Source organism: Chrysemys picta, chromosome 11, assembly GCF_011386835.1.
Source record: "Chrysemys picta bellii isolate R12L10 chromosome 11, ASM1138683v2, whole genome shotgun sequence".
Taxonomy (NCBI): Eukaryota; Metazoa; Chordata; order Testudines; family Emydidae; genus Chrysemys; species Chrysemys picta.
Window position 1 is genome coordinate 8731262 of NC_088801.1, and position 12083 is coordinate 8743344.

General features: G+C 42.8%; 1 protein-coding gene across 2 annotated transcripts in view; it reads left to right on the forward strand.

Moving 5' to 3' along the window:
- The first annotated feature begins 2322 nt into the window (after window positions 1–2322).
- The window catches only part of RALB (RAS like proto-oncogene B), an 85688-nt gene continuing 75927 nt past the window's right edge, over window positions 2323–12083 (forward strand). The window contains exons 1-2 of one of the 2 annotated variants that reach the window (XM_005279772.5): window positions 2341–2480; window positions 4754–4849. The gene's annotated coding sequence lies outside the window, so the exon portion shown is untranslated. Of the gene's footprint in view, window positions 2481–4753; window positions 4850–12083 lie in introns of both variants that reach the window. The other variant, XM_024104787.3, reaches the window with a different exon arrangement.

A 12083-nucleotide genomic window follows, 5' to 3' on the forward strand; every position in this document is an offset into this window, starting at 1 on the left:
TCCAGAGAAGAGAGCCTCTTTTTGTATGAACTGGCCTCAAACACTCTTGAATCGCTATATAGGAAGCACCTTCTCACGTACCTGTAGCGCCATATAAATAACAACACAATACGTCAAATCCATGCGGTGCATCAGTGCTTTACAATGAAGGAGTCAGAAGGTTAAATGAAACTCGGCTCCTAAATTAAGGCAAGGTCCAGTTCTTAAGATCAAGGCCCTGGATAGGCAGAGCTCAAGGGACTGTGCCTTTGAGAATCAAAGAAAATTGCAAACATTTAGGAGAAGGAGGCCCTTCTGACAGAGAAAAGAGCATGAGAGCCCCCAAGGAATGCATGCACGGGACAAGCAGAAATTGGTAGCATATCAAAGGTGGCTTAATAAAAGTGGAGCAGAATTTTACATCGTAGGCCTTATTCTAATCATGTTTACACTGGGGTCAATCAGGTCACACACAGGTGAAAAATCAGTGTGTAACTGAGAACAGAATTGGGTCCAATGTGTTTGGAGCTACTCTGGGGTAGCTTCTTAAGATAGGAGGTTGCTTAATAAGGGTGATCTCTTGTAGAGGTTTCACCATACTATTAAAAATCAAGGTGGAGGAAAGAGAAACAAAAATGTGTGAGTGTTTTTTGTGGGGGCAAACTTCATAGTCTCCAAGAGGGGATGCGTGTGTCTATTGATCTAGATTCCTACACCATAGTCACCACCCTAGTATCGGAGGGCCTTACTTCATCAGATTTGTCTGCCCAATTTCAGATGCCACCAGCCTCCACTGCTCAAAGCCCCCATAGTAATTGGAGATGTTTAACCATCCATTCTGAAGTGGAATCAATTAGAAAAGCCCCAAAATGTGACCATAAAAGCTTTACAACCAAAATGTTTGTGTGTTTCAATTTATTCTGTTGGTTGTTTGCTCTTTTGGGAGGTTTCTTTGGATACCTTAACATTTGAGAAATAAGCATTTTACCAGCTGCTGCGATTAGGCTGTAAACTATTCTCTTCTTAAATAACATAGACTAGTTCCTGAAAGTGAAAGGCTGTGACTTCCACTGGCCAAGAGCACAAGCAGAATAAGAACACTGGCACCTAAGGACTTGTTTAAACACTGGATCTGAAAAAGCAACACTGCTGTGTGGATCAGAGTGGAGGGTTTTTTTAACAAATCTGAAATATCCCAAGGACCCAGCTACTGAAATGCCTTGAAAGTCATAAGCCAGGTTCTAAAAATCAACACAGATTGCGACCGAAGGCCGATACAAGAGTGCTGAAATAGGAGTTACTGTATCGTTTGCTGTGGAGGCCCAGTCCCGGTGAGTAGCCTCCATGGTGAATCCTGAATGAGCTGAAGCCAGGAGACCAACTAGAGAGGAAGTCCAGCAAATGGGGAATTGTAAACTTGGGAAGGAGATTTGGAAGGCGTGTGCAGTGCAGTGATGCAATAGTTGGCCACAGCAAACAGCATGGAAAACATTTTTATGTGCTCAAAGATTGTGTAATGAAATTATATTGCTTTTTCTTGACTGCTATTTGAGGTCATTGTATAAACAAGGGGTATCCTGACAATGTGAGGGAGAAAAATGGGTGACAGTTAATTTAGAACATCTGCTTTGCTCCAAAGACTTACTCATTCCTATTTTAAAGAATATAAATGGTAATCTGAGAAACAGACTATAGTGACATGGCCTGGATTATTTTTACAAGGGATTACAATTAGAGATTGTCTTGAGACACAAAGTCTGGAGCTGGATCCAAACCTGCACAAAGCGTGGATCTGAACTTGCACATTGACTTTCAATGAAATTTAGGAACCCAAGTGCTAAGTCACTTCTGAAAATGGGGTTTAGGCTCCCCAGTTACTGAGGTGCTTTTGAAAATCGTACCCATGGTTTCTTCACTGAAGAATTTAAAAGATAAGGTCCTGGTCCTGCTATTGGATCTATGCAAGTGGACTCTCGTGCCTGCATGAGCTCTGCGGGAGTCAATGGAACCCTGTGCAGGTACAAGGATGTCCCTGCATAGATCTGATCACAAAATGAGGGCCTACTCCTCATAAAATGATGAATGAGGGCAACAAACAAAGGAAGCAGGAAAGGAGGACAAAGACCTTAGCAGCAAGTCCATGATGTTGCTGGGCTGTTGATATCTTAAATACTGGTTTATAAGTAGTCATGTCTGTTGGTTGTAACTTTTATTGAGAGGGGGAGGAGGGCCAGAGATATTGTCCATCCCATGGCTCAGAAGAGTTGACATTTCAGTTCTCTGTTTCCTGGTGTTTAGAACGAGTGTATGATATCACATCCTGAGCCCTTCCCCTTTCTCCTTGCCCTGTGAAGCACTAGGAGGAGTCCAGCCGCAGTCACTGTGAACTGGCCTGGAACGCTGTAGCTGATTGTGTGGGGCTGCTTTTGCCACTGACTGCCTGCTTCATGCGTACTCTCTAAGGAACAGCAGCTAGAAGACTAACAGCCCTTCTGAGCACAGTGAGTATCAGCTAATTAAGCTAACAATTTCTCTAAATCAGAAAGCAATATCAAGAAAACTGCTTGCACCCTGGGATAGTTAATAAAACCCAAAGAACAACACCCCACTTTCGCTTTCCATCAGTGAAGCAAACAAGGAACAGCTGAGTTTCCTGATATACCTGGAGTGAAAGGGGCAGCGGATGGGCTGTCTAGAGTACAGAAATTAGATCATTGGTGGGTGCCAGTGGCAGGGGAGGAATGAGGCTTACTCATTGTATGAGACAATGTAGCACTCGCTATGGAGATACGGGAAAAAAACTACTACTTTGTTTACATGTGACTGAACGAAAACTTGACATTGCAATAATGCTGTATGACAAGCACCTCTTACTTTGACTTAAATGAGCTTCAGAGTATGAGATGGCAGTAAACTTCATATAAAGGGAATCAAAAGGCCATTTTCTTCTGCTAATCTCGATTCATCCCTAAAGCTCACAGACTGAGCAAACTTATCAAGAGTGAGTCATTGACGCTCCTTAGCATAACTACCAAATGTTATTGCTCCTTCTGCATTAATCTATATCTGTTTCTAGCTCTGACGTTTAGAGCAAAGGAAGATCTAAATGTAAAGAGTTCTACTATTCTTGGTGGTGCAAGGGCTGGACCTTCTTGTATTAGTTGTCTGTGTAATGCTAGAATATCTTAGAAATACAATGTGCAGCCACTTCCAGTATAAGGAGTTTTATAGTGAAGACAAATCTTCAGCTTGCCTTCTGCAATGTGGTTCTGTAGATACAAGCTAAGTTATTCATTAACACAGAAAGCTGATTTATTTTAAAAGGATACTGTCCAATTTCACATTTCACTTACTTTAACAGCCTCTGAAACATAGCGCCAGAATCTGCTACTCTTTACTCACATTGAGTATTACCTTATTCTGACTCTAATGGGACTGCTCGCAGAATAAGGTACTACTTGATAAGAGTGGCAGAATCCAACCTTTAGGTTTTATGTCACTCATACACTTCATAAAACTTAAAATATCAATATTCAGTATAAAATTTTTATAACTGCCATATAAAACACTCAAATCAATCCCCATATCTAGTTCATGAAGCAACCCCCTTCCTAGCTGCTTGCAAAAGACGTGCTGTTATAGTATAGGGTTACCATACGTCCGGTTTTTCCCGGACATGTCCGGCTTTTCGGCAATCAAACCCCCGTCCGGGGGGAATTGCCAAAAAGCTGAACATGTCCGGGAAAAATACCGGCCGGGCACTTCCTCTCCCGCGGCTGCTCTGCTCTGCTCCTCCCTGGACTCAGACTTTGGCTCTGTTTAAGAGCCAAGCTGCCCGAGCCAGCACTACCGGCTTCGGGCAGCCCCCATGCCTCCGGACCCTGCGCCGCCGGAGCAGAGCAGCTGGAGCCGGGGAGGAGAAGTGTCCAGCCGGCGGCTGGGGTCCGGAGGCACGGGGGCTGCCCGAAGCCGGTAGCGCTGGCTTGGGCAGCTTGGCTCTCAAACAGAGCCAAAGTCTGAGTCCGGGGAGGAGCAGAGCAGCTGGAGCCGGGGAGGAAAAGTGCCCGGCCGGGGGCGCAGGGTCCGGAGGCATAGGGGCTGCCTGAAGTCTGAGCGCTACCGGCTTCATGGTTTGCCGGGCAGCCTCCAGACCCTGCGCCCCCGGCTGGGCGCTTCCCCTCCCGGGCTCCAGCTGCGCTGGGGAAGCGCCGGCCGGGGCCGCAGGGTCTGGAGGCTGCCCGGCAAACCGTAAAGCCGGTAGCGCTTGGGCAGCCCTTTTCGCGTGGCTGGGAGGGAGGAGGGGGAATTAGGGCGGGGACTTTGGGGAAGGGGCGGGGAAAGGGCGGAGTTGGGGCGGGGCCGGGGTGTGGGAAAGGGGCGGGGCTAGGGCCCGTGGAGTGTCCTCTTTTTTTATTTTTTAAATATGGTAACCCTATTATAGTAGCAAATGCCAGTCTGATTCCAAAGTGTTCCTTTCAAAACAAAAAAGAATTGCTACACTTTCTATAAGATACATACAAGCTAGTAACGTGCTCCTACTGTGGTTTACATGCATGCACTTCATTTTGAGTCTGACCTACAGATAGCATGGTGATATTTTTGTGAATGAAAGGGAGGGACCAATAATTGTGGCTTGACTTGCTAACAATATAGGCATAGTTTAGCCTATCAGAGTTTAGCAGGAGCTGCACCTCTTTCATTATGTGGTGCCTGAGTGCATCCTCCAATACCTTCCTGCTGTGCTTCTTATCCACCTTTTCTCTGCTTACTGCAGTTCTATCAGCGCCTGAGCAGGAGAACAGTAGAGAGGATCATCTTTGTCTACTGTCATCTCCTCTGTCTTGTGAGTTTTCCAGAGAAGACTCAGAAGGTAAGGGGTTTAGAATTGTCTTGGAAGTTAAAGGCAGCTGACTACTGGACACTCATCCATTGCAAACCGTTATTTCTCTGGCTCCTCCTCCATTTTGATAGTTCCACTCAGATCTAGAAGGTGAGGGATACCTCTTACATGCTTGCTCTTCACTCAGAAAGGTCTGCTTCTCCAGTGCAGCTCTGCATGAACCAAAGCATGCTGGTAAAGATGTGGGAGCACGGTGCATCCGGTTCCATGATGTCTGTCTAATGTCTTCCTATGTGCTGCTGGATCTAGACTTAGGAATATAGGCGTAGTTGTACCAGATCAACTCAGTGGTCCACCTAGTGCAGAATCCTGTATCGGATGCTTCAGAGGAAAATGCAAGAAATCCTGTAGTGGAAAATGTATGGAATAAATTGTTCATAGAGGAATCTTCTCTCTAATATCCATGTGTTAATGGCTGACTTATGTCCTGAAGCATGAGGATTTATATCCCTTTTATCTCATCTGATGTAACTGTGGATATTCTCATTACCATATAAATGTTCAGTCCCTTTTTTGAATCCTACTAAGCTATTAGTCTCAGTGATATCTTATCATAGAATCATTGAAATGTAGAAGTGGAAGGGACCTTGAGAAGTCATCATCTCCAGCCCCCTAAACTGAGGCAGGATCAAGTAAACTTAGACAATCCTTGAGGGGTGTTTGTCCAACCTGTTCTTCAAACCCTCCAATGATGGGGATTCCATAACCTCGTTGGCAATCTATTCCGGTATTTAACTATCCTCATAGTTAGAAAGTTTTTCCTAATAGCTAACCTAAATCTGCCTTGCTGCAGATTAAGACCATTACTTCCTGTCCTACCTTCAGTGGACATGGAGAACAATTGATCACAGTTGTCTTTCTAGCAGCCCTTAACATATTTAAGTCCCCCCTCAATCTTCTTTTCTCAAGAGTAACCATGCCCAGTTTTTTTGGCCTTTCCTCATAGTTCAGGTTTTCTAAACCTTTTATAATTTTTGTTGCTGTTCTTTGGACACTCTCCAGTTTGTCCATATCTTTCCTAAAGTGTGGCACCCAGAATTGGACACACTACTCCAGCTGAGGCCTCACCAGTGCTGAGCAGAGCAGGACAGTTTCCTCCCATGTCTTACATATAACACTCCTGATAATACACCCCAGAATATTTAGCCTTTTTCGCAACTGCATCACATTTTTGTGATTCACTATAACCCGCAGATGCTTTTCAACAGCACTACTACCTAGCCAGTTATTCCCCATTTTTTAGTTGTAGATTTGATTTTTCCTTCCTAAGTTAAGTACTTGGCTCTTATCTTTATTGAATTTCATCTTACTGAATTCAGATCAATTGTCTAATTCTGTCCTCTAAAGTGCTTGCAACCCCTCCCAGTTTGGTGTCATCTGTAAACTTTATAAGCATACTCTCCACTCCATTATCCAATTAATGAAAATATTGACTAGTATCGGACCCAGGACTGACGGCTGCGGGACACCTCTAGATACACCCTCTCATTTTGACAGCAAACCATTGATAACTGTCTAAGTATGGTCTTTGAACCGGCTGTGCATCCACCTTATAGTAAATTCACGTAGAATGCATTTCCGTAGTTTGTTTATGAAAATGTCATGTGGAGACTATGTCAAAAGCCTTACTAAATTGAGATATACTATATCTACTGCTTCTCCCCTGTCCACTAGGCCAGTAACCTTGTGACTATGCGTTCCAAAGATTATGATTTTGATAAATCTGGTAATGTGAAATTGTTTTTAAACTTGATGCCTTTCAATTGCATTGGATATCACCTTGTTTCTGAATAACTAGAGAGGACAACTCATTTTACCTTCTTATAATATACCATTTATCCTTACTCCATTTGCTATAGCCTACCCATGACTGCCAAGTTTCTTTAAATAGCCTTTTCTGAGAGCCTTTGTTGACTGTTTCTCCTGTTGTGCACTATTTTATTGTCTAATAGATTGGCAAGACCTGACTTTCCTTTATAGATGCCATGCTAGTGTGACCCTATAATATCATGTTCATCTCTGTGTTTAATAATTTCTGCAGTGCCTTCTATCCAAGAACCTATAAGTGTGTCACAAACAATTAATTAATTAAGTCTCACAAAGAACTTGTGAGGTAGGTCAGTATCATTTCCCCATCCCCCATTTTACAGAGTGGAATGGGGAAACTGAGGCACAATTAAGATTTGCCCAGCATCACACAGTGAATCAGTGCCAGAGCTGCAATTGGAATCCAGTCTCATCTCCCTGTCCTGTGCTCTACTCAACAGACCACACTTATCCCCTAGATAGCTTAAGATAGATCTCTAAGATGATGAAAACAATTGTTTTGAAATTGCATGCTTGATTATTATATTTTAATTTCTCCTAAGTAAGGAGAAATTTTAGCAACATGATTGGTTGGTGTTTTGTTTGCTCAGTTAAGAAGTCATTTTTACTTATCAGTTTGCCATATTTTGCTCATAGTAGCACTGACTGTCCCCTGATAACTATTCTCAAAGAGACCTCTGCTGAGAAACAAAGGACACACTTAAAACACATTTTGGTCTCTTTACTGACAACATGGCAATGCCCTTTTTCATGCTCTGCAGCAGTTACACATAATAACGCACATCACTTTAACAAATTGAGCATAACAATGTTATTGCCCCTGGTGCCTAAAAGATCTTGCTGCTGGCTATGTTCTCTCTAAATGAAAATGTAGCCTTAGGCATGTGAGAATTGGATCTTTAAGAAGTATCTGCCTGGATGTGCAGATACTGTGTATTATGTGTATTGTATTGTGTTGTGTCATCTCTGAATAAAACAGTGCACAAAGGGATACAATCTTTGAAAACAGGTTTAAATTAATACTGCCTAGGTACAGACTTATAGCAAGTCACAACAAGCTTTAGAGATGTAGTGAGCATACTCTGCATATTTGTCTGGGTTCATGTGATCCATAGACTTTCCTATCACACTGCTAACAAGGGATTGCATACTTCACTTTGTTGTCTAATAGCGGGAAGAATAAATGGGCCAAAAACATGTTTAGGTTGGGGTGCGGGGAGGGAATAGTGTCACCTTGGCATATTCCCAAGCCCCGGAGACTGTGGAAGCTGTTAGACTGAACATGCATGCCTGAATTAGAACTAATTTGAATCCTTTGGTTGCTCAATTAATATTAAGTGCCAAGCACGTCTTAGTAGGTATAGGACTCTGCCTTCAGTTACACTAGTGTAAATCAATGGCCCTGCATAGTATTGAGTATCATGAGGCATGCCTGTGATGTGGAATTCAGTGCAAGGCAGATGGCACCAAGGGTGTTATCCACAACAGCTGTGTTGACCTACAGGACACCAATATAAGCCAAACTACCTCTTGACTTCCCCCTCAAAAGGTATATATAACATCACACATACAGAGCAAGGCTTTGCAAACAACCTGCTAAACTAATTGTAAGTAAATCAGAAAAATAAACTAAAAGTTTAGCTGTTTCACCACTGAATGCAATTCAGATCCTGTGTGGTGGAGGCATTCAGAGATGTTCTTTTAAGGGTTGGCATTCCATGGTATGTAGGCAATTCAAAAGGAACTCACCATATTATGAATATAATGCAGAAGCGGAGGTGTATTTTATCCCATGTATCGGAGGTTAGGTAAAGCCAAGCAGCATTCAAGTGGTTCATTCAGTTCTGGTGAGGGGAAGTTACATCAGAAAGCTAATGCTATTCTGTCTCCTCCTTTGAGTTAACATATCTAACCCACCGTCTTTTTTTTTTTTCTCTTCTGAATGGTTTTCAAATTTTAATAATGAGCATATTCTGCATGCATCATTATGGCTCAGTCAACAGCACTCACCTTTGGGTGAGAAAATCATTGGTTCAAGTACTGTACCAGGGCTCTGATGGAGCTACCATTAAAGTCCAGGGGAGTCTTTTCACAGTCTTGAGTGTTGAATCAGAATCTAGAAAATGGTCTGATGTCAAATGATGACAGTACGCAAGGCAGTACTACAGAGATGTGCATCTAACAGTGGTTGGAGGTTCTGTCTTTTGGAGATGATGGGCGCTATTGTCTAATGCTCATTACTGGGCAGATGGTATTTAATGGCCCGATCCAAAGCCCACTGAAGTCAATGGAAAGACTCCTTTTGACTTTAGTGGATTTTGGATCAGATGCAAATAAAGCTGAGTAAATAAGTAAAAAAAAATTCCATGAATATTCACTATGCTCCCTTTGTGTACAGTTGCTATCAGCAATCTAGCAAACAAGTTTACCAGCAGGAACGTTTGTGAAAACTGCAAATTTTAATTAAACACTTGAGAATATTTGCGCAAAGCAAACTTGGGAATCATAAATGTGAGTATTCTGACAGAAACCCAGGTCTGAGTTACTCATCTAATCCAGAAATGGAAACAATATGTGGCCGATGTGTCTGATAAAAACTAATGAGAACAGCTAGAATGTTGACAACTGAATATTCACAAAGAGCTATGCATGAAGAGTCTATAAACTAAGAAATATATTCACAGAAACTATTCAGCAAATATCTTTGAATAATGAATAACTTTGAGAAAATTGCCCATGGACAGTCTGAATGAGAAGGAAGGGTGTTTAATTTATTATTAGGTGGAGAAAGCTCTGGCAAAGAGATGGGGCTCATATTTTTGTCCTGGAAGCAATGGAACTTATGGATATTCTCATCTTTTGGGGAACAGAGTTAGGGAGTAGATAACCTACAAGCTTCTATGACTAAGACATCATGTCACTTCACTTTAATCCTCAAATTTATTTTAAAAACGTACAGTGAAAACTCGAGTAATCTTTACTCATGTAGCTCGTCCCATTACTAGTTGATGTTTTTAAATAGGCCCTGAACGGTCTTGTGATAGTGTTTCAGCACAGAAGGGAAGCATTCAGGGGACAGTAGTTCCTAGAAGTGATGGGAGTTGTAGACATGGCAGCAGTGCGTGCTGGGAAAAGGATATAAAAGAGATCCCTTTTCCCCTGTTGGAGAGTGAGCAAGAAACTGAGGTACAGCCACATCTTTGCTCCGAGAAGGTAAGCCAAAGTATTCATCATGCAAGCCTTGCAGAAAGGGTCCTTGAACTCTCCCTGCAGAATTAAGAATGCAAATGCAACACTGTGTTGCTAGTGCATCTGAAACAGAAAGTGAAATTGAGAAGAAACCGAGAATAAATGAAAGTGAATTGACTGGTCTGTTTTCATTGTGCAAGTTGAGTGAAAGGCACAAAGTAAACAAACAGCATAGATGTTGAAAAATGAATTACCTCATTATCTTAAATTATATTAATTATCTAACGTGGTGTTAGCAAGGTAGGCAAGGTACAATTTTTCCCCAGCATTCCATCATCATGTGCTAATCATAGCATCATAAGGAAAGATTTTAAAATATCTTGGCTCTTTCAACATACAAATACCAATAGGAATGTTTCTTGCAGAAACTGGGTTCAGTTAGACAAATACAAGATGAAACTATGAATCTTGGGGGAAAGTCTTTTGTGTTTGTTGCGTTTCAACGGAAACTATTTTGCTTGAGGACTAGCTTCCGTTTCCAACTATGGCTGGGTTTCAACAATGACAGTTTAGAAGACTAGCTTTGGGCCACACAGCGGTGTTTGCACCTTGCTTTAATGGGCGGATGTGCTTAATTAACCTTTATCTCTGAAGTAGCAGACATTCTGGCAGTATCAAGGAATGTTTAAGGGAAGACAGTCGTTATAGCAATAACCCTAGACACATTCTATACATCCAAGAGCACTGTTAGTACTGTTAATATATTTGTTTATGTTTAGCCATAGCAGTTCCTTGGAGATCTGCCTATTAGTTAGGGTTGCCACCTGTCTGGGTTTTGGCTTCTGTGTCCGGGTGCCATTTAGGGTTGCCAGGTGCCTGGTTTTCAACTGGAAAGTCTGGTCGAAAAGGGGACCTGGCGACCCTACATGGCACTCGAACCAAAAGTCCGGTTACTGCAGGGTAAGAGGAGGTGCCGGTTTATTAAGCTGTACCAGCTCCTACTCAGCCCAGACCACCTCTTACCTGCAGGCAGGCTCCTTGAGACAATCCAGCAATCGACAGGGGGAGGAGTGCATGCAATGGGGGTGGGGTCTCGAAGGAAGAGGTAGAGAAGGGGCGGGGCTTGAGGGAAGAGGTGGAGCAGAGGCGGGGCCTTGGGGAAAGCGGCGCGGTCAGGGCAGGCCTCAGGGGTCCGGTTACCAGCACTTCGAAGGGTGGCAAGCCTACTATTAGTCATAATACTAAGCAGTTATTTCTCCATAGTGCTCTACAACCATTAATTGGTGAATCCTCACAAGATCCCTGAGGATTAGGTAAAAAAAATATTATCCCCTTTCTATAGATGGATCAACTGAGAGGTTAAGTGACAGGCCAGGTATACTCAAAAAAGTTAGGTCAACCTATCCACATCGCTCAGGGGCATGAAAAATCTACACTCCTGAATGACATAGTTAACCCCTGGTGTAGACAGTGCTAAGCCGACGGAAGAACTTCTCGGGGAGGTGGTTTACCTACCCGAACCCCTCCCATCAGCATAGGGAGTGTCTATACTGAAGCGCTACAGCTGCAGCTTTTTAATTGTAGACATGTCCACCGTGTAAATAATCAGCAGTGCTAAGATTGGAATTCAGTTCTTGACTTCTAGTTCTGTACTCTGGCTGCTTGGCCTACGTTTTAGCAGATAAAGAGTTGATTTCTTCTGATAACTGATCAAACTTAATTGCCAGATTAAGAGTTTGCATTACAAATCTTCAGATGGTTCTGACTCATCTCCGTTGGTTTTTACTGGAGGCCAATAGCTCCAGCATCATGTAGACCCTGGCTGTTAACCCATTCTGGGCAAGAGCCAATAACATTTTTGTTACTGCCCATTGGTCGGCATTACAAAGCTAGGCTCACGTAGGCTCCTCTACCAACAGTGGATTTCCCATTGATGACGGGAGGATTGCATAAAGATTGAGGTTCGACTAAAACCCTTATGTAGTGATTTAGGGTGGGATTTTCAAATATTGGCCTAAATCTGCAGTAATTAGGCCCATGCTGACTGCTTTTGAAAATCCCACCCTGGACTTTTAGTGAATAAAATTACTGTTCCATTCAGTATCACTCAGTGAGAAAACAAAATCTGCAGCATACTTTCAGGACAACCGATGTTCCTTCCCTTTCTTTAGCCATTTGCATGTACCTG